Here is a 25,688-nt window from a genome sequence, read left to right on the forward strand (position 1 = left end):
GAACTGATGATTAATCAACTATGCAGACTCGTTATGTTGAGACTTCTTAAGAAATGTGACTAAATTCTGTGAAATGAAAACATTTTTTTTGTAGATTGCTTCATTCTTACTTGTTTTCTGAAATTTAAACCTAAAAGTGAGCTCAATTTTTGTAGAGAGGCATCATAGACCCCCCCCAACTGAAAAATATTTTAAGTGGGGATAAAATAAGTCAGCTGACAAATTCATTGGTGTCCTTCATACGAGCAGTTTCAGTGAAATTCACATGAATGCTAGATAAATTGCAGTAGATTTAGGGGTGAAAGGGGAAGAGAAGGATGTGGGAGTCCACACTTACCGTCATTACTTAGAGAATTTGGGGAATTGAAAGGTGGGTGAAAGAAGATTGTAGTCAAGGTACTCTGTTTTGGAGCTTATTTGCTGTTGTTATTTTAATTGTGTGGTTTTTTCTTTTTCTTTCTTGTGGCATGTTTGTTAGTGGGCTATCTGAGTATATTTGTATGCTGAGGGGAGAGATTCACTAAGAGTGGAATGCTTGGTGGGGATGTAGTCAGTGGAATAGGAGAGCAAGAAGGAGTGGCCCCAGAAGCAGGGATGGAGGATGGCCTCTGTCCTCAGAGATCGGCACATTTGGGTTGTCTCCTTTCACCACAGGCTTGTCATGGAACAACTCTTAAACACTCTTCTTCAAAACATTGTTTATCTCCTCAAAGGAGTAGGGCTTTTGCCCCTACTAATTCTCCACCTCTGTCAGCAACATTAACTGGTCACTGATGGACCACTGTGGAGGGTCTGTAAACTCATGATCCTCTGGAGCACTCATGCCTCCGATGAAGACAGTCAAGCCAGCAACCGCACGTTTTTTTTTTTTTTAACATACTCTGACGATCTCCACCAAATGCTGAACACGGACTTTCTGGATCTGCTCTAAGCTGCCTTCTTTCAGGTCTCTTCAATTCATTTTCTTCCGTTCCCTCCTGGCTCATCTGATCCTATTGGATGCTGTTGATATCCTTTTGAACAACTCAGGATGGAAAGCCTGTGTACACATTGGAAATCAGATGGAGGTCAAGAATTCTATGAACTTCATGCAATTTCATGAAAAATTGGTGTGTGTGTGTGCATAGATAACTGTGCTTGGGAAATTATTGTCTACATTGGTCATGTGTTTAAGGTGATCTGTGAGCCTAAAGGGTATTGTGAGTGATTAGAAGAGGATCCCCTCTACTTCCTTTCTGCTACTGCCAGGGCTTCGTTAATGATAGGGATGCTAGATAATGATATATAAATTATAATCACATCTTAACACCAGAATCTACCCACCCCAGTGCTCTGTAACCCAGAATAGTTCAACAAACATTACTGGGTATTACTTCAGGGTCAGACACTGGGCTAGGAGTAAGGGACTGAAATAGAAATATAGTATTACTTTAACTGTTTTCCAGAAGCTTGGCCTTGTTACGGAGGCAAATAGATAATTTCACTTTCCTTTGTTTGTATGTGTGTTTAACCTTCCCTGGTGGCTAGAGGTAAAGAATCTGCCTGCAATGCAGGAGACTCGGGTTCAGTCCCTGGGTTGGGAAGATCCCCTGGAAAAGGAAATGGCAACCCACTTCAGTATTCTTGCCTAAGAAATCCCATGGGCAGAAGAGCCTGGCAGGCTAAGAGTCCACAGGGTCGCAAGAGTCAGACATGACTTAGAGACTAAACCATCACCACCACCACCACCACCATCTAAACTAACATGGTAAATACCTGAATTACCTATGACGAACAGCATGAGTGAATGAGGGAAAATTGTCTCTCCCTAGAGAATCAAAGAAGGTTTCTGAATGAGAGGATATGTGTGAGTGGGGATAGAGCAAATGCTTAAGACTGTCTTCATAGTGAGTATGGTGAAAAGTTACAGTAAAAGCTATAGTGTGAGCAATGCAGTTGAGTCACAGAAGCACAAGCAGTCTGGCTTCTGTAGGCCATGATTTTCACCTTAGGAAAAGGTGAGAGGAGATGATGCTGGAGGCTTTTGGTAGAGACCCATTTTTAATGTGCTGGGAAGAATTTATATACTTAGCAATTTGAATGGGTCTTTAAAAGACTGCTAAGAATGAGTGAGACGTGAACAATACTACATTTTGGGTAGATGATAAAGGTGAAAATAGTTCCATGGGGACTGAGACTAGAAAAACTAATATTACAGTGTGGCAGATACTTCAGGCAAAAAATGATTTGGCACTGGTGAAAAGGATTTGAGCTATTAAAATATTTGCAGAGGAAAGTTTCCTAGGACATTAAAGGCCAATCACTTGAGAAGAAATGGATAATAGTGTTATATCTCTTAAAGTACATAATTGTTTGCAGTTAAGTTTTTTCAAATAGGATCTTCACTGGTGGTCCAGTGGTTAAGACTCTAGGCTTCCTCTGCAGAGGATGCTGGTTCCATCCTTGGTAGGGAGGGAAGATTCCCCCATGCCCCACAGCATGGCCAAAAAAAAAAAAAAAAAATTCTTCCAGATCCAGAAAGTTTCACTAGTGAGTTCTAACAAACATTTCAGGAAGGAATAACTAAAATTTACATAACTTCTTCTACAATAAAAAGGTTTGGGAGACAACTTCCAACTCATTTTATGAGGCCAGCAGTACTGAAAAATCCAGACAGCAAACCTTCCCGTGAAACTATGGACCAACATCCTTCTGTATATAAATGCAAATACTGTTTACAAAATGAGCAAACTGTGCCCAGAAATATGTAAAAATTTCAAAACATGGCATTTATTCAGGAAATGGAAGGCTGATTAAATATTTGAAATCAATGTAATGTATCAAATTAATAGATTAAAGAAGAAAACAAGGTCTTTCCACTAGATGCAGAAAAAAAAATTTGACATAGTTCACTATTCATTCATTCACTAAAAGAAATCTTCCTTAACCTGATGAAGTGGATCGATAAAATACCTGTAGCTCACATGTATTTATTGGTGAAAGACTGAATGCTCTTTTCCTAAAATCAGGAACAGGACAGAAATCTGTATCAGTCATCTTAGATATGAAATAAAGGAAGACAAAGAAATAAAAGGCTTATATCCTGTGTAGATATTAGATATATGTATATATATATATATATATATATATATATGTCTAGTCACAAACAATTGAGTAGAAAATCCAAAGGAATGAACAAAATAAGCTGCTAGAACAGATTCATGAGGTTATTAGCAAATCAGTATTTTAAAATCAGTTGCATGTCTACAGGCTAGCAACGAACAATTGTTGAAGTTTAAAAATAAGCCATTTTCACTAACACAAAATAACTCGAGATCCTTAAGTATCAATCTAACAGTATGTGCTTGATCTGTATGCCCAAACCACAAAACGTAAATGAAACGCTGAAAGGGAGCTTTCGTAAACACAGTGGTTTGATCTTTTCAGGAACAGGAAGACTGAATAAGGTGATAACACAATTTTCCCCAAGTTAATAAAGAGATTTAATACAGTTTGAGTCAAAATCACACAGGTTTTTCATAAGAATTGGCAAACGATTTCTAAAATTTTAATGGCAACTCAAAGGGACAGGACTTTTAGTCCAAACCACTTTAAAAAAGGAGAAAAAAGTTGGAGAGCTCACATGTCCAGATGTTAAGGCTTCCTATGAAGCTGCTGTAGATGGTGCGGTCTTAGCAAGAGGATAGGCTCATGAATCAGGGGAGCTGAGAAGCGTCCAGAAATGCACCTGCTAAATATTGTTAGTTGATTTTCTACAAAGTTTCAGAAGTAAATCCATTGAGGAAGAATAGTCTTCTCAACAAATGCTGCTAGGGTCATGCATATGCAAAAATATTGAACTTTGGCTCTTACTTTGCAATGTAAACAAAAGTTAACTGAAAATGCATTGTAGACCTAAATGTTAAAGCATATCAAATTTCTGTAAATAAACAGGGGAAAACCTTTGTGATCTTGTGAAAGTTGCTCAGTCCTGTCTGACCCTTTGCATGGGCTATAATCCTGCAAGGCTCCTCTGTCCATAGAATATTCCAGGCTAAGATACTGGAGTGGGTAGCCATTCCCTTGGTCAAGGGATCTTCCAGGCTCAGGGATTCAACCCAGATCTGGGTTGCAGGAGTTTTTTTGCAGGAAACTGCCAGGAAATTGCAGGCAGTTTCTTTACCGTCTGAGCCACCAGGGAAGCCCTTGTGACCTCAAGTTTAGCAAAGATTTCTTAGATATAAAACCAAAAATACTTCACCTAAATGAAGAAATAGAATTAACCAAAATTAAGAACTGAGTTTGTAAAGACACTGTTAAGGAAAAGGCAAATCATATTCTATGTATGTGTTTCTTATCAAAGCATATATTTAATAAGCTGTGAGCATTCAGTATTCAGTGCTGAAAAAGCAGAAGCAATAAAAAACCAGGCAAAAAGGTTCGAACATACACTTCACCAAATTAGATATATGAATAGCAAATAAGCATGTGAAAAGATGCTCACCATCTTTAATCATTAGAGAAATTCGAATTAAACCACAGTGAGATCCACTACATTTGAACAACAACAACAGAAAAGGCTGGCTGTGTAAGTTGTTGACAGAAATACTGAGCAAACGAAACTCATCCATTGCTGCTGGGAACGCAAGTGGTGCAGCCAGCAGTGGAAAGATACATTAACAGTGTCTGTAGTTGTAATCCCCCCAAAACTTGAAACACATAAAGGAACCTTCTTACCATCGTCATACACTACCCATTCTCAATCTTCATTTGACTAGGAATTTTTTTTTAACAACAAACATTACAAATAGTGATCAATACAGATTTTGAATATTACCTTTCAGATCCTAAAGACTAATGATAATAAGCATGTTGGCACATTTTTTCACCTCTGTGCACTTTCTCATTCTTTTGAAGATCGAGTCTGCGTTAATTCCGGGACCACAGTTCTTCAGTTCATGATATCCTCACATGGTAAACTCCAGGAAAACTTAAAACACTTATAAAAAGCATGATTGCAGTTTTTGCATGCTCTTTCAGCAGAGCCAAATTCAGGGTATAATTATTTTCTTTGAAAATTCAGTTGACTCAACATATTTTCAAAGGAGGAAATTCCAAGGCTTTGAAAAGCACATCTGTGTTACAGAGGAAACATTTTCTAAGCAGGAAAAATCTTTCTGACTCTGCAAAGCATCACAATTTCAATCACATGTTTTGGGGTTATCTCTGTTGAAAGACTTTTCTCCTTCAGTCCAAATGATGTAAGAAGGGAGGCAAACAAGTCATAGTCACGTCAGAGGCTCAGCCAAACAAACATGGAAACTAGATGTGACATTAAATGGCTTTCCTCGGGCAAAATAATGCTTTTTAAAGTAAGCCCTGCATTTCTGGTGTGTTGAAGATTTGTGCTGACGATGACCAAGGCTTTTAGAACCATGAAGTAAGCAGATCCTCCACAGACAAACTGACTATTGGTAATTATGTCTCTATTCTTTTGAGGTCAAATGACAGTCAATCCTTTTAAATTTGTATTTATCTGTACATCTCAGTAAAAAGTCTTTGATGATGAAAAAAGAATAACAACATGAGTGACGGTCAAGAGCATTATGCTAAGTGAGACACAGTCTTAAAACTGTTGCAGATTCTCAGGCCAAAGAGAACTGTGATCCGTTTGCTGTGATTATCAATTATGCTGTCTTTTTTTTTTTTTCTTTCTGATGAACCGTCCAAGTTGTATTAGGTGTCAACGAAATATTAGTCACAACCTCAAAGTAGAGAGTTATTTTAGGTGGGACTGTTTAGGACCCCAAGTTATTTAGGTGGAAATGTTTAGGACCCCAAGCCGGGGAGACAGCATCTCAGTAGCTCTGAGAAAACTGCTTCAAGGAGACAGGAGGGGGAGTCAGGCTGTATACAAGTTTGCAACAAAGGGAGCAGTCATTCTGAACATCAAAGATCAGATATCAAGTTAAGGAACTTAGTGTTCTAGGTATGGGAAAATGCCAGCCTTTGGACTCACTGAATCCATTCCTTTCATTGCACTTCGGCTCTCTGGGGCCAAATTCTGTTTCCTTGTTCACCTTAAGAAGTGGCAGCTGTGGCAGATGGCTGATTCGTGCATTCCCCAGCTTCTCAGCAGTCACTGTGCGGGATGGAGGATCTGCTGGATCCCACTTTGGTGAGCCCTCATTCACATTTGAAGGCCAGAAATCCCTGTTGGCTGTGACATTTTTTGTTTATTGATATGTCAGGAGATATTTTCGTTCCACATAGGACACTTTTGAGACGCTGCAGGAAGGTTTTCAGTATCACTGTTAATTACAGGTCAGGCACCACTTCAGGAATGTGGTTTGAAAATGAGCCCTTAACCAAGTGATGCCATCATTCTGGTGATGCACCAAAGAGGCTTTGGTTTATCGCTTTGGTAACAATTCAGTTAATGTACTCTTACTCGCAATTAAAGGATGCTGTTTTAGACTAGCTATTTGTAGATGGACACAGAGAAATTCCCTGAGCTGTGGGTACTTCCCCACAGGATCAGGTGGGGACAAACTCTCCGTAGCTGCTAATAACTTTTATTCCATCCATCTTTTCCTGGTGCTATTAGCACAAATCCGTGTCCCCAAGGCACAGTGAGGCCAAATACATGGAAACATCACAGTCTGGAACAAAAAAGGGGTTACTGCAGGGCCTTGCGAGGAGATGAGTGGCTCCTGCCCTAAAAAGCCCTGCGCTCCCTGAAGGGTTTCCACAAAGCGCTTTTAAAAGCCCAGTGAGGGAGAGGGTGTCTCAGGGTTTGAGATCAGCTCTGTGCACAGTTCTCTGATTGACTGATGGTGAGAGAGCAGGGTGGTGTCACCAGGGTTAATATTGTCAGTCCTTAGGCTCCAGGAGGCCTGGGGCTGTGTGCTCATGGTCATCAAGCAGTTGTTCAGTCGCTCAGTCGTGTCCAACTCTTTGCGACCCCATGGACTGCAGGTTTCCCTGTCCATCACTTTCTCCCAGAGCTTGCTCAAACTCATGTCCATTGAGTCGGTGATGCCATCCAATCATCTCATCCTCTGTCACCCCCTTCTCCTCCTGCCCTCAATCTTTCCCAGCTTCAGGGTCTTTTCCAGTGAGTCGGCTCTTCATATCAGGTGGCCAAAGTATTGGAACATCAGCTTCAGCATCAGTCCTTCCATTGAAAATTCAGGGTTGATTTCCTTTAGGATTGACTAGTTTGATCTCCTTGCAATCCAGGGAACTCTGAAGTGTCTTCTCCAGCACCACGATTTGAAAGCATCAGTTCTTCAGTGCTCAACTTTCTTTAAGGTCCAACTCTCACATCTGTACATGACTACAGCAAAAACCATAGCTTTGACTAGACAGACCTTTGTCAGCAAGCAGTTAACATTTTTCATTTGGTGGAAGGTTTTCACATCTGTAAAACAGCTCAGGAAATGTGCATCAGATACCGTTATCTATTCATTAGGTACTTTTCAGAGAGGAGCTAAAGCAGAGGATATGGGGAAGGCCTGTTCTGGGATGGTCCATGGAGTCCTGCTTGGTTTCAGTTCCCCTTTTCCCAAACCTTCACAGCCCTTCCTCTCCAACCTCCCCCTCTCTCCATATAACCTTTAACATATCCATAATTTACGAGACCAACTGAGATAGGATTATAACCTCCCTCAAGCTGACAACTTGAGGCACAGAGAGGCCAGGCTAATTACCCAAAGTCACAGAGCCCATGAATGATGGAGCTGGGGTGGGTTTGAAATATCTGACTCCAGAATCTGGGCACTCGTCTGTAGAAGACACGACAGTATTACCCCACCTGATCTGACCTGCCTTTTCACTTGTTACCTCACCCCCGGGGACATGCAAGAACTTCTGTTAGTTTCCCCTTACTGAGAAAAAAAAAGTCACGGGGTCTCAATTTTTGTCTCCAAAAGCTGACCAACCCACCTCTGCAGTCCAACCAACCTGGTTTTCTCACTCTCTCTCACACTTTTTGTGGACATTTTGGAGTCTAGCTTAGGTTCAAATTATTCCCTTATCTTGAGTTTTCTCTTCCCTGTTGGCTTAATTACATTATCACTTTTCTTCAGAATTTAATGAAGGCTCTGCATTTCCTCTATTAGATTCTCTTTTATTCTTCTCTTCACCTAAAGCCGTATCTTCTGAAATCTTAAGAGAACATCATGTCTGTACATCTCATTTTGCCATTTTATCACTAAGACCGCAGGGAATCAAATAAGAGCTTTATCGGTTGTCATCTACTAGCAAAAACACAGTGCTGTGCGTGTTAGGATGACAAAGCTGCATAAAACAGGGTTTTTTACAGTGAAATTATTGGGTTGGCCCCAAAGTTTATCCGAATTTTCCATAACATCTTAGGGAAACATCTTAAAAAACACTTTATTATAGAGACTTCCCTGGTAGTCCAGTGGTTAAGACTCTGCACTTCCATTGCAGAGGGCATGGGTTCAAACCCTGGTTGGGGAACTAAGATTCCATATGTTGTGTGGTGTGGCCCCCCGAAAATGGGTGTTGTAATTCAGGTAAGATAAAATTAGTGCAGAAATTTAGCTTTAAAAGAAACCCACCCCCCACCAAAAAAAGAAAAGAAAAAGAAACACCAAAAAAGAATAAAATGTGAGGTGTAGGATTTTTCACATCAACCTGTAGTTCAGGGATAGATTATATATGTTCATGTATACCTAAAAGTTTAGGTATTAGTTTGAATACCTAAAAGTTAAGAAATATGTGATATACAATATGCAAAAAATCTAAAGTGTGAACTTATAGTAAAATGGGTCTTTAGTATAAATAAACTTTATGAAGTTTATATAAATAAACTTTAGAATAGTTTATTCTATTAGAATATTATAATGTAATAATAAACTATTAACAAAAAACACTTTTATGAAACTCATTCCTCAATTTTAATACACAATCTAATTATCAGTAATAATGGAGAAAACCTTGATATTTCTCGTAGATTAAAAAAAATATATTCCTTCCTTTTAGACCTACAGCCTGAACTCTAAGAGTTAGCTATTTTTAACATTATAAAATGCTGTTTTAATTAAGGGCTGCATAATGGATATTTCTTGTCCAGAGAGTTTACACAGGAAAGGACCCTTCCCCACTCCTCCAGTCCTCCACCACGCTACACACATCATGTCTTTTCATTTAAAACAAATATTTCAAGCAAGGTAATAATACTGGAACAGAGGAGAGTCTATTTTGACTCCATGCTGGATCTGTTTCTTTGAGTTTAAAACTTATTCTTCTGTCACTTTTGTTAGTATAATCATACACAACGTTGTTGTTGTTGTTCAGTCATTAAGTCATTTCTGATTCTTTGCAACCCCATGGACTGCAGCAAGCCAGGCTTCCCTGTCTTACACTATCTCCCAGAGCTTGCTCAAACTCATGTCCATTGAGTTGATGATGCCATCCATCTCATCCTGTCACCCCTTTCTCCTGCCCTCAATCTTTCTCCGCATCACAGTCTTTTCCAGTGAGTTGCCTCTTCACATCAGGTGGCCAAAGAATTGGAGCTTCAGCTTCAGCATCAGTCCTTCCATTGAAAATTCAGGGTTGATTTCCTTTAGAATTTCCTGGTTTGATCTCCTTGCAGTCCAAGGGACTCTCAAGAATCTTCTCCAACATTGCAGTTCAAAAGCATCAATTCTTCAGTGCTCAGCCTTTTCTATGGTCCAACTCTCACATCCATACATGACTATTGGGAAAACCATAGCTTTGACCATATAGACCTTTGTTATAGATAGTAAGACATAATAGTTAACTATAAGAGGCTTACATGTAGTTAAGGAGTCAGACTGTATGTACTTACATCCAATAATAATACTGAAATGTTATGAAAATGCTAAATGCATGGCACAGACTAGTTAACCGAGAGTAACTGGGGCTGTCTATAATTAAAAATTCAGGAAGCTTGTGGAATTCTTGGCATATGATAAACTCTCAGTAGTAATCATTAAAGTTACTAATATAGTTAAAGCTATGGTTTTTGCAGTAATCATGTATGGATGTGAGAGTTGGACCATAAAGAAGGCTGAGTGCCAAAGAATTGATGCTTTCAAATTGTATTGGAGAAGACTCTTGAGAGTTCCTTGGACAGCAAGGAAAACAAACCAGTTAATCCTAAAGGAAACCAACCCTAAAATATTTATTGAAAGGACTGATGCCGAAGCTGAAGCTCCAATACTTTGGCCACCTGATGTGAAGAGCCGACTCACTGGAAAAGACCCTGATGCTGCGAAAGACTGAGGGCAAGAGGAGAAAGGGGCGACAGAGGATGAGATGGTTAGATAGCATCACTGGCTCAATAGACATAAGTTTGAGCAAACTCCAGAAGATAATGAAGGACAGGGGGCCTGGTGTGCTGCCGTTCATGGGGTCGCAGAGAGTGAACTGCTCAGTGACTGAACAAGTAAAAAAAGATTATGAAGTGTGTGTAATTTTCTCCGTAGACTTACACTGAGAGAAAGAAACAATAGGTAGAAACATCAGAAAGAAGATTTTTCTGGTGCTATTGTTGCTGCAATTAAGACTAGAGAATAGGACAACTTCCCATTAGTAAAATGGAAACAAAAGCAGAGGATTCAAGGATTTTGTTTACAATGGCTGTGGATTATGTGTATTTGGCAAAAAAAAAAAAAAAAAAAGGAACAGGAGAAGAGGAAGGAGGATATGGAAAGGACGGGGCTCCCGTGTTAGCTGAGGTCTCCGCGGCTGCGTCACCACTAGCAACAGTAACCATAGTGCCGCAGTGTGGGTCAGAGGTCAGGTTGAGGATGGAGGCTTTGAGCAGCACCTTGTGGTCCCGGAGCCTCCTGGTTTCAGCCGGGTGGGTTAAACCTCGTAGCACACCCGTCTTGATGGGGTGCTGTGCAACGGGGCCCCACGTGTGCAGCTCTTCCTGTTTCCATGGTTCCTTCGGGTTTATTTCCTCTCTGAACACGCCTCGCTCGTTATGAATGTGGAGATCACGTTCCTGACATGAATGTGAATTCTTGGAAGTAAAAGTAAGCCACTTTAAAGTCAAGGTGAACCAGTCTGACATTGGCCCGAGGCCCGAAGCCAAGGTACCCCCACTGGTTCTGGGAGAGGGACTTGAAACTGTGCTTGACATTCACATAATGAGCTAGAAATGTCAATTGCTGCTCGAGGTAAACATTTATTTTCCAGAGTAAATGTTACAGCCCCTGCTTTTTATGACCCCGTGTCATTTGAGCACTTGTCTAAAAGGGTTGAAATACAACTTGAAGTAGCTTTCATTCCTAAACACAATCCACACACACAAATTTGTGTTTAACTACAAAACTATTTACTCCACCAGCTCATTGTAATCATCAAAACAGAGAACAGCACACATTTCCTTCATTATTAAAATAAAAACCAGGCACTTCTCTGCCTTAGGTTCCTTTTGAATACTAATGTATAAAAACCCCAATTAAATTAATCTTGGCTGTCACAGTCACACTTGGCAAATGAATCATAAAATAGTCTCCTCTTCATATGACAAGTTGTCCTTGATAGCAAATTAAAATCTTAATAAGGGTTTCTGAAATGCACATGCATATATACATGACTGATCTCTTTTATTGGAGGGCAGTGTCGGAATACAGAGTGTTTTTCTTTGTTTTTTTGTTTTTTTTTTTCAAATGGTGAATTTTAAAGAACATCTTCCAGATCTCTTTGTCTGGTGGTTTCAATGTATATATACCCTTGAATGCTTTTAACTTGCCTACAAAATAAACGTTTTGGAAATTTTGCCAGAGCTGCTGGATAATGATCTTTTTAATCACATAAAATTATTTATTAACTATTTAGTTAAATGATAAAAATATCAATGATATGAGTCTTTCTACCTCTTAGCTTTCCTCAACAGCAGTGTTCTCTCAGGGCTGTGATTTCACATATCAACTGAAAAAAAAAAAATGCACAACTTGAAAGTTGTGAGTTGTTTTATTTGGGGCAAAATGAGGACTGCAGCCTGGGAGACAGTACCTCAGATAGCTCAGAGAGACTGATCCGAAGAAGCAGTGGAGGGATGTCGATACGTAAGATTTTGGTGAAGAGGGAGCTCAATGCAAGCAAGCCCTTACTTTACAAGAGGTTTTCTGCTAGTCACAAGGAGCTGATGTCACCATTAAGGGATTTAGTGATTTTCTAGATATGAATAGATACAAAGATTGGGATCATGAAAGCAGTCCCTCAAAATATCTAACTGAAGACCGGTTCCACCAGTTTCCCTCGAGCACAAAGTACCTCACTCTCCACCCTGAAATCCCTTCTGGGGGTGTTGAAAGTTGGCAGCTGCAGCAACACAGGGTTCAATCTCCAGAGATGGATAAAAAATGCCCTTGTTGTTATTCACTCAGTGGCAGATGCTCTTGGCAAGTGCCAATTTGTAGTTGACACACATGAAGAAATCAGAGACCAATTACAGAGGCAGATTCCCACTAGCTGTCCAAATCTGGAGATGCAGTTGTCAAGATGGGGAGACGTTGGTAGAAAGACACTGGGAAACAGGCAGAGACATATAGCTTCAACTCTGACATGTGAAGAGCTTGAAAGTTGTCATTAGCATTCCCAGATCAGGAAAAAAGATGAACTAACTGAAAAAAAAAAAAAATGATGAAGTCTCAGGTGTAGGTACCACTCCAAACTCTGGAGAAAAAGGTGAACTTGGAGAACGAGAGTCCAGACCTGCTTATCTGGAATAGAACTCTCTGGAACCGTAAACTGGTAGCAGTATTTAAATTTTATTTTTGTTGAATTTCTGGAAGCAGAGGGTGGACTAGCTTGAGAATGAGAAGTTGACGGAGACTATGGAAAAGGGCTTTTCCTCCAGGAGCTCTGTGAAGAGCCAAGGAAGAACCCCTTGTGGCTCTGGTGGGGGGAAGGATGTTTGAAAAAGACACTCAAGTGTTCTCAAGAACAGAAGCCTGTTCTGTGGGGAGCAGATTGTTCCAGGGCCTTTTCCCCTTGGGGGAAGCCAGCTGCCCTGACTCCAGCCCCCTCTAGACTTCCAGAAGCTGAGCAGCATGTGTAAAGGTCACAGCCCATGGACACAAGCCCAGCAAGAGACTAGGGTTTAACCAGAATGTAACAGAGCACATCCCTGCCCCCACAATACCATAAGGGGGTTCCCAAATGGTAGCAGTGGATTGTAGGGAGCTCAGACTCTATCTAAGGAAGAATTCTAGGGGAGCCACAAAGACAGCAGGGGAAACGAAACCGACAGAAGTAGAGGACTTTGAAGTCTCCGGCGTGTACGGCTACTGTTGTAGCCACGCGTTCCGGGAAACAAACTCACTCAGAAGGACAATGCAGATAGTGGAGTGGAGCTTATTAAACCAGCGGGCCCATGGCAGAGTCTCCTCTTAGCCAAGGACCCCAACCGGCATTTGTGAAAATCTTTTATACCCCATGTGTACGTGTCCGAACCCACCACCCCAAATTCCTTGAGACTTACATAAACTAAGGAAGGGTAAATACAATCCCAGTAACCCCATCACTCATGTGCCATGTGCTCAGACAGTTAAACAATTAGCCAACAATCAATAAGCATGAGGTTACACTCACGACAGGTACAGAAAAATTTATGGCCTGTCTGGAGGAAGGGGTGATTAGTGTATGTATTCTTTTAAGCGAGGAGTAACCTGGATATGATCTTCAAGGTTCCCCTGTCCAGAGGGGGTCTTATCCTTCTGTTGTCGTTTCCATAGACACTAAACACAGAGTTCAGAGTCCATTGGAGAGGTGGTCTAGCATGATCAGCATGAACAGGCCTAAGGTGGAGTCCAGGCCCTATGAATTCCTTCTTCACTACAACAAACGACCCGCACCCCGTGGGTAAGATCTCTTTAGCTTGGTTCCTATTACCCAGCACATCATGTCTGGCTTTCAATTAAAAAAAAAAAAAAAAAATCACACGGTGTGCTGAAAGGAAGGAAAATTACAGTCTGGAAAGACAAAATGAGCATCAGAGATATACTTAGCTATGGGACAGATTCTGGAATGCTTTGAAATCACTATGATTAAGCTCTAATGGAAAAGGTAGACAGCACACAAGAAGGAATGAATGATGCAAGCGGAGAGGTGGGAACTATCTGATGGGCTCATGATTAGATTAGACACAGACAGGGAAAGAATCACTGAGCTTGAAGGTATGTCAGCTGAAACGTTCCGAATTAAAATGCAAAGAGGAAAAAAGAAAAAATTAAGGATGGGCGGGAAGGAGGAAGTGAAGGAGGAAACAACAGGCTCTGTCTTGAAAGCAGGACTCCATCTTGAGCTGGACTGTGGACTTTGAGCTATATGCCCAGTATTTATGGAAACGACCTACCAACTGGAAAACCAGCCGGAAAGGAAGAGCCTCAGGGCTCCATCGCCTAAAAGAATACCCTAATTATCTGTGGAACCGAATAGAATCATACATGCTATTATGCTTATTGGGGTATGACCACAGGCCTATTGATAATTGTGCACTGTTAACTACCTAGGCTTAAGGCACATGAATCGCGGGTTAACTTTGATTGTATTGTTCTTTTTCCTTTGTTTAGATTAGTTTCAGGGAATTTGGAGAGGTGGGTTTGGGCACGTACACTTAGGGTTTATAAGGATTTCACAAAAAGCTGGTCAGGGTCCTTGGGTAAGAGGAAACTCTGCCTAGGGCCTGTCCGTATAATAAACTGCACTCCACTATCTGCATTGTCCTTCTGAGTGAGTTTGTTTCCTGGAAAGCATGGCTACAACAAAAGGACCGCAGAAGCTAGGATCCAGGTAATTTAAGTCCAGCTCAGAGAGGCATTTTTAAAATGTTTTTTAAAAAATTTTTTATTGATTTTAAATTAGAGGATAACTTCTTTACAATGTTGTGCTGGTTTCTGCTTTACAGTGATGTGAATCAGCCGTAAATATATATATATATATCTCCTCTCTCTTGGGCCTCCCTCCTCTCCATCCCACCCCTCTAGGTCTTCACAGAGTGCTGGGCTGGCCTCCTTGGTATACAGCATCTCCAAAGAGGCATATTTTAACTGAAGTTTCCATCAGACATTGCGCTGTCCCAATGCCACATCTTCCCTGCGCACCCAGTCTCAATCCTGTCCTGCGGGCCTTGGTGGGAACATTAGGTGCTAGCAAACATGAGGTGCAGTCCTACTTGGGCTTCTCTGTTTCCTGGCACTGGCATCCCAACTTTGAATCCATGCATGCGAGATGGCCAAGCAGTGCTCCAGTAATTATAACGGCCACATTACTGCCTGTGCATCTGACACAACTAAAAGCAGGCTGAAAATTGTTCTCAGACCCATTTTTCTACATTTCAGTATTCCAGTGTCTTTATAGATTTTTAGATAAAACATCATTCAACTATGGACTTTATAGATGGGAAGTGTACAATGCTTTCAAAGTTGCCTGTGTTTCTAAAAATAAATATGATAGTTTTCAAGCTCAGGTTTTGATTTACATAAATTAATGCCTTATATTTTTCCATAATACTTCCTGATGAAATTGCATTTGGTACTTGATGACGAAGCTTACTTGAAGAGTCATGAATCCAGTTCCACAATTATTGAATTTCTAAATGGAACAGTTGGCAGCTCTTTCTTAGCGTTGATGATATTTGGGTGATCCTAAATCAATCAGGGTATAAATACAAATGTATAAAAAATAGATGTGTGACTATCATTTTATATCAAAGAATGTTTGGTTTAGTTGAAACACTGAAATATTAGATGGCCTTTGCTGAGGGGCAAAATATACTGTAGGGTTTGCGGTCATCAATTCTGGAATAAATTTCCTAGGTTGAGATCCATCCTGTCTCTATGTCGTAGAGGCTCTGTGACTTTGGGGATATAACAGCCACTATATTCCTCAGTATTTAAATATGCAAAATTGAGATTAAAATACCTCCCTTGTTTAGGTCTCATGTGAGTAAAGGTATTACTATACACAAGTCACTCCCAAAGTGACTAAATAAGTGGTTAATGAGTATTTGCTGTTATTTTATTTTATTTTTATTTGCTGTTATTTTAAAACTTTCTTTGGTCCTAAAAATTAAACTGCCCAGAGACTCCCTACTAATGTCAAAGCCAACTGAAGATAAACTATTTGTAGTCCTTAAAAACACGTTAATGTTTGACTAAATGGTAATTTACTTGCCACCTGATGATACAGAATTTGATCCATATGGTCAATATGTCCTTCCATAATTAAAGACAGAGAACATCAAAAAGAACCATATTTTCCTAAGCCTGGTGTAAGGATGGATACTTCTTGCTTCGAATGGACTCTACCTGAGGTTCTTTTTGTTTTAAAAGATAATTAAGAGTAGTTTCAGTTTTGCAACTAAATTGAGAAGAAGATAGAGATTTCCCATATACCCTCAGCCCCACAAATGCATAGACCCCACCATCAACATCGCTGCTGCAGAATGGTCCTTTTCATTTTACTTCTTTTAAAACCAAGGATGAACCTACTTTTCTTTTTTTAATGTACTAAGGAAAGACAAAACAAAATTAAAGTCCACTCTGGCGTCACCGACTGGATGGACATGAGTTTGAGTAAGCTCCAGGAGTTGGTAATGGACAGGGAGGCCTGGCGTGATTCAGTCCCTGGGGTCGCGAGGAGTTGGACACGACTGAGCTACTGAACTGAACTGAAAGTCCATTCAATGCCCCGGTAACGCACGTAGCTCCTCTTCTCACTTTCTTTTGTGCTCTTGAACGTTCTCAGTGGAAACACATCCTTTATCAGAAGCAAAAATCTTAATATTTGGGAGCGGGCCGCAAGAACTTTGTTTACAAAGAATTTGTTTTACTTCCCGCTTCCTGTAGATGGAGCTAAATCCTCAAGTATGTGTTCTGTGTTTGCACATCTAAATTCCTGGGAAGGAAGTCTTTGGAAGACAACGTTGTCTGAAGATTCTTCATCGCTTTTACTGGAAGTAGTGCTACAATGTGCAAATTCAGTGCTTTAAAAAAAAAAAAAAAAAAAAAAAACCAACGCATTTTTGAAACACAAGCCCTGTGCCTCCTTCCTCTTTGCAGGGAGCCTGTCTTAAATAGCAATGGCCAGACCTTTCCCCCCAAGGAGCAAGTGTCTTTTAATTTTATGGCTGCAGTCACCGTCGGCAGTGATTTTGGAGCCTCCCAAAATAAAATCTGTCACAGTTTTCATTTTTTCCCCCATCATTATAGTAGCTTGTTGCTACTGTTTTGTATTTCTGTGTTTTGTGAAAAATTAAACTGCTCATTATGCATTGTCCTTTCCTACGGGTGTTTCCTGTGTCCTGGTCGCCTCACTTGCTCTGTGTGGTTGGATGACCATATATAACAAGTTATGGTGACCTCTTAGCATTTCAATCAGTTAATAAACATTGCATATCTGGGGACAGAGAGATGCACTTGATTACTTTCTCACATGGTTTCAAAAGGATGTGAGAATACAATGTGTCAGACCAACAGGAAACTTAAAAAAGGAAACAGAAAAAAATGTTTTAAAGGATCTGATTGTGTCCATACCAAGTTCACAGCCCTGTATTTGTTCATTGATTCCAAAACCAGGAAGAGAAACTTTATACCTTAAAAGGAAAAGAAAAAGCTGCATAATATTTAAAGGATTTTTAAATATCATTATTAAGATAGAAAACATTTTGATTAAATGCATTTTCCCATGTCTTGGATGTTTTTTAATTTACCCAACAGGTCATTGAGTACAGTTTATTTCTTGAAATAAGAAAAAAGAACCCTTCAAAAAGTTTGAGAGATGTTTTAGTACTTTTTTCCTTTTAGTGCCCAGATTTGTAGCTAGGCTAAGTCAGAGGCAGAATAAAAAATGAACCAATGTTTTTAATTGTAACCTAAAATGCTATCTTGAACTTAAGACATTGTAATTATTTTGAATTTCAGGAAAATGCTGACAGAAAATTAAAAGCTACACAAGAGTGGTAAGGTTTTCAACATGTAGCAAGGTAAATTTCATGCTCCACATTTTAAAGCTACCTGTTAAAGACTTTACCACTCTTGTGTACCTTTTAATTCTCTGAAGCTAGGACATTTTCAATAATCAAACATATTTTCTTTAGGAGATTAATATGTGAATTTGCAGGTTGGGTTAATTTCACTAATATCTGAGTTTAAAATTTATGTCTCAAATAATTCTCAAAATATTGGCTTACTCAATTTCATATATTTGTTAGCATTCAGAAGTATCATTTACTATAGTTTTCAGGGTTTAGAGGATTACAGAGAAGAAATGATACTAAAGAGGTGAATTACAAAATTAGTGGTTCTCAAAACAATATCCAGGTTTATTTCTTTAAAAAATGATATGACTTTTCTCAAAGTTACATTTACTATTATACACGCTATCTCTTGTTTTGATTTATTAGGAAGATATTAAAGGCATTTTCTTTTTTATGCAGTTTTCTTAAGACTCCATTAAAACAAATGGCTTTCCGGTCTGTGCCACTTTCCAAGTCAGATACTGGTTTAATATTGATTTGCAGAAGGGACTCCATTACAAAAACCTTTTGTAATTGTCCAAATTCCCTGTGTTTAGGAAGCTTTTGAGACATCCAGGAATAAGCAGTTTCTGTAATGGTGAGAGAGAATTGTATGGTGCAGAAAATAAAGGCTTGTCTGTTGACTCAGGCTTGTGTATGAGTTAGTATATAATTTACTAATTAAAAAAGATGTTAACTTTGAGTTGTATTATTGCTTTCTAGATTAAAAAGAAAACAAACTGCCAGCAACTCTAGTTCTATTTTTCCCTGTGAGAACACTGTCAGCCCACTGTGGAACTGAATTCCATAGGATAAAGAAGTTTAAGTTGATTTTATGTGCCATAAAGTTTATGGAAAGATTCTTCACAGGTAAACATTACACTAGATTCTGAAACATTGAAAGCATGCCAACTGACAGAGATTTGTAAAGATAATTGAACATGTTATCTTTGCATAGGTAGCAATAGTATATTTGCATTTTAAAATGGGTGCCAAAAACTAGGGGTGGAGGGTGGTGAAAGAAATGGGGAGATACTGGTCAAAGGGTAAAAAAATTCCAGTTAAAAGATGGGTGAGTTCTGGATCCAGTATACAGCATGGTGATTGTAGTTACTTATACTGTGTGGTGTACTTGAAAGTTGCTAAGAGAGTTAAATGTTCTCCTCTCACACATACACAATGGTAACTATGTGATGTGATGGAGGTGTTCCTTGTTGATAAGGTGGTCATTTTGCGACAACATTCAAGTGTATCAAGTCATCACATTGTACACCTTAGACTTGTACAGTGTTATAGCTCAATTATATCTCCATAAAGCTGGAAAAAGAGAAGAATAATTTGAATATATACTTTCTCACAGGTTAGGTGTTTTCCAGTTGGTCATGTTCAAGCCTGTTGTTTCCAGTTCTCCCCTGGCTTAAGGCCCTCTGTAAGCAAAGGGTAATAACTGAGTTAGGGTAATGGGTTTCCAGGGTCGTCTTGCCTGTTACCTTATTTAATAAGGTTTGGCTTGTGCAGTCACTAGTTGGATTCAATTATGTCTCTTCCTGACATTTTCATTCATTTGATTGCCCAGACCTAATATGTCAGGGAAGACAAGGTCTGGGGCCGGGACTATTTTCCTTTGAAAGCATCAGTGCTGATCAGATTTAAATGTTTGCTTCCCCCTTCTCCCGCTACCAATCCTACCACCTTGGCCATATCTAAGTCAACCAAATATTCTCCCAGAAAATTTTTTTAAAAGGTTTCTTGATATGGGCCATTTTAAAAGTCTTAATTGAATTTGCTATGATATTGTTTTGTTTTGTTTTGTTTAATGTTTTGGGTTTTTGGCTATGAGGCATGTGGGAGCTTAGCTTCCTGACTGGGGATAGAACCAGCACCTCTTGCACTGGAAGGCCAAGTCCCAACCACTGGACCACCAGGGAAGTCCCTCTTTCCCGTAAAATTTGTGAAAGCCCCCAAATAATTAAGAAAGGCACACGTTCAAACCTACTGACTCATCTGTAAATTGTTCAGTTAGAAAAGCGTCTTTTATTCATTTAGGAAGCATGGAAGGCAGTTCTAGCAAGGAAGCCACCTTGATCCTAAGGGGCCCCTAGATGCATTTCTCTGTTCTCTTCATCTAGGTTCTATAGCTGTCAACGGAAAACTGTCACCTGTTACAACAGTAAACAACGGATGTTACAGCCATCAAGCCACTGCACACTCCAGCGGGGCACCCTGAGGGGACTCAGGAGGAGAAAGCTCCAGACACCTGCCCCAGATGGCTGAGGGGCACATCAAAGGAATGACTTCTGTGAGCCCAGACTCTTGCATCTTCCTGTACACAGAAAAGTGCAAAATTCCTTATCTTGGGATTTCCGGTTTTCTTTACTTAACAGTAATCCCTTGATGTTCTAACTACCTGAAATTTGTTGCAAAAACTCTTATGTATCCTGGCTCCTCCCTTACCTCTTTGGGGCTGTTCCTTAGGGTAGTTGTCCCCAGCCTTTTGGGTCCCAGTGACTGATTGTGTGGAAGACAATTTTTCCATGGCCTGGGGGCTGGGGGGTGGTTTCAGGATGATTCAGGTGCATTATATTTGTTATGTGTGCGAGCGTGCTACATCGATTTAGTTGTGTCCAACTCTTTGCAACCCCATGGACTGTAGCCCACCAGGCTCCTCTGTCCATGGGATTCTAAGGCAAGGCTCCTGGAGTGGGTTGTCATGCCCTCCTCCAGGGGATTTTCCCGACCCAGGGATTGAACCCACATCTCCTTCACTGTAGGCAATTCTTTACCACTAGCGCCACCTGGAAAGCCCACATGTATCATGCACTTAATTTCTGTTATCACATCAGCTCCATCTCAGATCATCAGGCATTAGATCCCAGAGGTTGAGGACCCCTGCCTTAGAGCTATCTGAAAGGCTGCTTCTGGGGCTTAAGTCCTCAGCTTTGCTTGCTAAATAAAACAGGTATCTCAACTTTTAGGCCGTGTATTTTTTTTTTTCAGTTGACATAGACTTCCTGCAGTGTGCCCACTGTGCCCAGGCAGGGGGGTAGTGGGAGAATGAAGGAAAAAATAAAGCAGATCACAGGGCCCAATCATGCAGCCAATCCAAACTGCATAACCCGACAGATACTCACTGTTTTACAGGCACATGAAACAATAAGCCTGCATTTCCTGAGTAGGTCCTACCTCATCTGTGTTGTGATTAAATCAGACTGTCATGGATCTGAGAGTTCAGGGCAGTGAGGCTGGTGTTCAGTGGAAGCCTCTGAGTCTTTCAGCAGAACTCTGCCTTGGATGTCGGTTATGGCACCAGCTCCTTATGAACTAAACTAAATGTGGACTTCATTTTAAAACAGTCTTACAAAAATAATAATAAAAAAATAAAATAAAACAGTCTTGTTTTGCACGTCATGCTCTTTTAGTCCCATCTTATCTCTCAGTGGTTCCAGTAATTAGCTGCCTGCTCACTTCCAAGCATTGCAATATGATTATACAACATTTATAAAATTTGGAACCCATCCTGTACTCCACTCAAAGTGAGACTTCAGGATTTAAAGACGCCTTCTTGTGCATCATATCATCTTTGGTGTGTGTAATGGACAGGTCCTTGTGTGGTTTCTATAAATTCACCTAAATGGGGGACTTTTCTAGAAAAGGTTCCTTCACCCTGCCTTCCATGAAGAGTGATGGAAGAATACAGTTAATTTTGTGAGTACAAGAACCATAAAAATGTCACTGACATGAAATCGCCTTTTTGTTTACATTAAAAGGGACAAATATTCTGCCCTCTCTAGAAACTTAATTAGAACATCTTCAAAGACCCTGAAAGAGACACAATTTTAGGAGCTTTCAAGTAGTGAATAATAGAGGTTTCCTTTATTTATTCCTTTGATTAATTCTACCCAAAGTGCCTTTCCCCCCCAGAAGATATTTTCTTTGTTCTTTGTTCATTAACAAATCTTTATTCATCATGACTTGGAATCCAGTCACTCCTGTTGCAGAGCTGTCCGTGTTCCCTCAGTTTCCTTGGCCCAGTGGAGGCACACACATGTGTGACACTCACAGTGTCATTCTAGGAATGGCCTCTTACTCTGTCCGTGGCAACAAACAGTTATGTTGTGTAGCCACGGAACCCACTTTATTTTATAGCCTTTAGCTTCCTGAAGAGAGTTCAGAAATGAGGATGGGACTTCATTTGGAACCCTAGGTTAAGTAGAGTTCAAATGGTCCACTTATTTATATAAACAAATTCAATCCAGGCATCTCAAAAAATCTCCAAACAATAAATGCTTGAGAGGATGTGGAAAAAAGGGAACCCTCTTGCACTACTGGTGGGAATGTCAACTGATATACAATGACTTTGGAGAACAATGTGCTGGTTCTTTAACAGACTGAAAAGAGAACTACCATATGACCCAGCAATCCCACTCCTGAGTGTGAAAGTGAAAGTCGTTCAGTTGTGTCTGACTCTCTGCGACCCCATGGGCTATACAGTCTATGGAATTCTCCCAGGCCAGAATATTGGAGTGGGTAGCCTTTCCCTTCTCCAATGGGTCTTCCCAACCCAGGATCGAACCCAGGTCTCCCGCATTGCAGGAGGATTCTTTACCAGCTGAGCCACAAGAGAAGCCCAAGAATACTGGAGTGGGTAGCCTATCCCTTCTCCAGTGAATCTTCCCAACCCGGGAATCAAACCAGGGTCTCCTGCATTGCAGGTGGGTTCTTTAGCAACTGAGCTATGAGGGAAGCCCTATACCTGGAGAAATCCATATTTTAAAAAATACATACACCCCAGTGTTCACTGCAGCACTATTTACAATAGCCTCTTTGGAGAAACATGTGAAAATGTACCATTATATGCTCACAACTTTACTTTCAGACCAGCATAGCTATCTTGGCATTTCTATTTACTGTATATAGAGATCAGAAAACAATTTTGAAAGCTATTGGGAGCAACAGGGGGAAAAAAGCACAGATATCCTTAAAACAGGAAAATTACTGCAGTCACCTGATAGGCAAACCTCAGAAATACCACCAGAGGGTGCAACAGCCTGTTCTATAATGAGGGAGAAGCAATGCTCAGAAAACAACCTAAAATGGCATTTTCTCTCCTTGCTTATTAGTTCTTAATACACTAAAAAATGTAATGACTTTATTGACAGCAACATTTGAAACTAAAATCTCAGAAGTTATAATAATTGTATTCGAGTCGTGATAGGATTATTGTACATAATATCTGACTTTTGCAACTAAAAGGGACTCTAGATCTTTCTGGTCCAATTTCTCTGTTTAAGGACAGGGAGACTGAGATTCTTAAACTTGAAGTTAAGATTCAAGGCAAGAGGTTTTTTTTTTTTTTTAAATTTTTTTATTAGTTGGAGGCTAATTACTTCACAACATTTCAGTGAGTTTTGTCATACATTGATATGAATCAGCCATAGATTTACACTTATTCCCCATCCCGATCCCCCCTCCCATCTCCCTCTCCACCCTATTCCTCTGGGTCTTCCCAGTGTACCAGGCCCGAGCACTTGTCTCATGCATCCCACCTGGGCTGGTGATCTGTTTCACCATAGATAGTATACATGTTGTTCTTTTGAAACATCCCACCCTCACCTTCTCCCACAGAGTTCAAAAGTCTGTTCTGTATTTCTGTGTCTCTTTTTCTGTTTTGCATATAGGGTTATCGTTACCGTCATAGAAGGCAAGAGTTTTGATGGGAATTCTGGTCATATTATAGGGTCCAGGACTGTGATTTAACAACTCTGCTACTCAGCCATTTGTGGTTTTAGCCTAATAACCACAGTTCGCCTGGGTAGGGAATTGGATGGGTGGATGGGATATGGGATCACTGAAGTCAAGAATATTTTTCAGCTGATGTTTATCTGTAGAGTCTCCTCAGCTCTCTTGTAAGAACATTCATGTTTTCAGAAAAGTGGCTTTTTCAGGGAGACCCTGCCATCCTCCTCTAACCTCTTCACTGTTTTCTAAAGCATCTCTGTTTCTAGCTGTGACCGAGCAAAGTTGTTTTAAAAAATGCTGTCTTTCCAGCCTCTGGTTATTTCTGCAGTAGTGGGGGAGGGATTTTTCACACATTTGGTTTATACTAAGAAGATACTTCCTACAGCATCAACAAATATCCTGTAACAGGAATGAGCAAGGAGACCAGGCTTTGGTTCTGTAGCCAGAATTCTCATGGAAGTTATGCTGCTATTCAGGAAGTGGAGGCTGACATAAAGCTCATTATTAACTCACAGAAGTAATAAAAGCTTGCGTTCAAAAAGAACACAATGATTTGGAAATCATCTCCGAATCATCACTTGACCCCAAAACAAAAAGGACAGAAAACTGACATGACAGTCATGGACATTAAAATATTGAAATTTTATTTTGTAATTTACATTGTTTCTTCTTCCTCATATTGCCAAGTGGCTTGAAAACTGTCTAAAGGATCATAAATGGTTTACACTGGGAATTATAGATTAGAAATTTTTGTTGAGAAGGTGAGAAGAGAGAGAATTTCTGGAAACCTGGCTATACTACAAGATCTGTCCATATTTGTTTCCTTTTATCAGCAGGTACTACTTTCTATCAACCATTTAAAATGGGGGTAGTAGTTTAACAATAAAATGACTTTCAATGTTTTACAGACAATACAAGGTAAATAAAACTTCATTAAATATCTGATTGGAAAACTTTACAGAAACTCTTCAAAATATGATTTAAAAATATGGTTTCCTTTTGAAAGTATCTGAAAATCAAATTACCCAGATCATTACACATTTCACATTTAACTTTAAGTTTCAGTTTGACAAAATTTCTCTATTGAAATACATATTTTAGAAGATGAAATCAGTAAACCCAGATTAAATGAGTAAGCAATTTCCCCTTTGCCTGGCTCAGACAGGTTGTTGGGTTGTTGCTATTATTTTTAAAATTTCCACTACAATGCAGCAAAATGAGCATCCAATTTTCAGCATGTGCAACATTTGAGCAGAAGGTTTTTTAGGTAATAACTGAATGTCCTTTTTCTCATAAAAAGTAAGTGGCTTAATCACATGTTCTTTTGGAGACATCCAAGGTTTAGCATTTCACGATTTTACCATCTTTGTCCAAATAAAGGAAATAAGGAAATCTCTCTGATTTCTCTATGAGAACTCTGTGTGAACAGCTATGTATAACAACTTGACAACATCATGGGAAATTTCCAGAATTTTATTTTAATACCTATTTGAATTGGTGATGATCCCTGAGGACAGGACTTTCCCCATGCTTATTCATTAGAAACTTTTCTGGATTAAATGCTGGCAAAAGTCCTCTTGGGAGCAGGGTCTACATTATTTAAAAGGTCTCACAATCTATTCTCATGTCCAAATTTACACCATTTTGTGAATCACATGTTTTCCTTTGGGTCAAGTTTAACTAGCCTTTTTTCTTTTTAAATGAATAGAAACCTAACAAGTAGAAAATCTGATGATGATTTTCATTGTATGAACCAAGAAAGTATTTGAACCAAGTAGTATTAATAACTACAACAATTTATTGCTCACTAATTATTATCTTTTTTCTTTTAGTGTAGACCCTTACTCAAAAGTTGCCAGATTTTCTAATGTATGGATTGAGATACATAAAAATGTGTCACAGCTAGTGTGAGAAGCACCCTGGGTCATAGCGTCCCCAT

At 39.7% G+C, this 25,688-nt stretch overlaps 1 long non-coding RNA gene and 1 other non-coding gene across 4 annotated transcripts; both read left to right on the top strand.

Moving 5' to 3' along the window:
* The first annotated feature begins 2,397 nt into the window (after window positions 1-2,397).
* On the top strand, window positions 2,398-21,363 carry LOC122681423. 3 transcript variants are annotated; one of them, XR_006336965.1, is made up of 4 exons: window positions 2,398-5,453; window positions 18,734-18,880; window positions 19,371-19,450; window positions 20,140-21,363. It is a non-coding gene; the product is annotated as an uncharacterized LOC122681423 (long non-coding RNA). The 3 variants fall into 3 exon arrangements; XR_006336966.1 differs by lacking the exon at window positions 2,398-5,453 and adding an exon at window positions 5,491-6,157; XR_006336964.1 differs by lacking the exon at window positions 2,398-5,453 and adding an exon at window positions 10,347-11,018 and having other exon boundaries at window positions 20,140-21,362.
* On the top strand, window positions 8,394-8,466 carry TRNAG-UCC. The gene has a single exon. It is a non-coding gene; the product is annotated as a tRNA-Gly (tRNA).
* Window positions 21,364-25,688: the final 4,325 nt, after the last annotated feature.

Source organism: Cervus elaphus, chromosome 23 (assembly GCF_910594005.1).
Source record: "Cervus elaphus chromosome 23, mCerEla1.1, whole genome shotgun sequence".
NCBI lineage: Eukaryota > Metazoa > Chordata > Mammalia > Artiodactyla > Cervidae > Cervus > Cervus elaphus.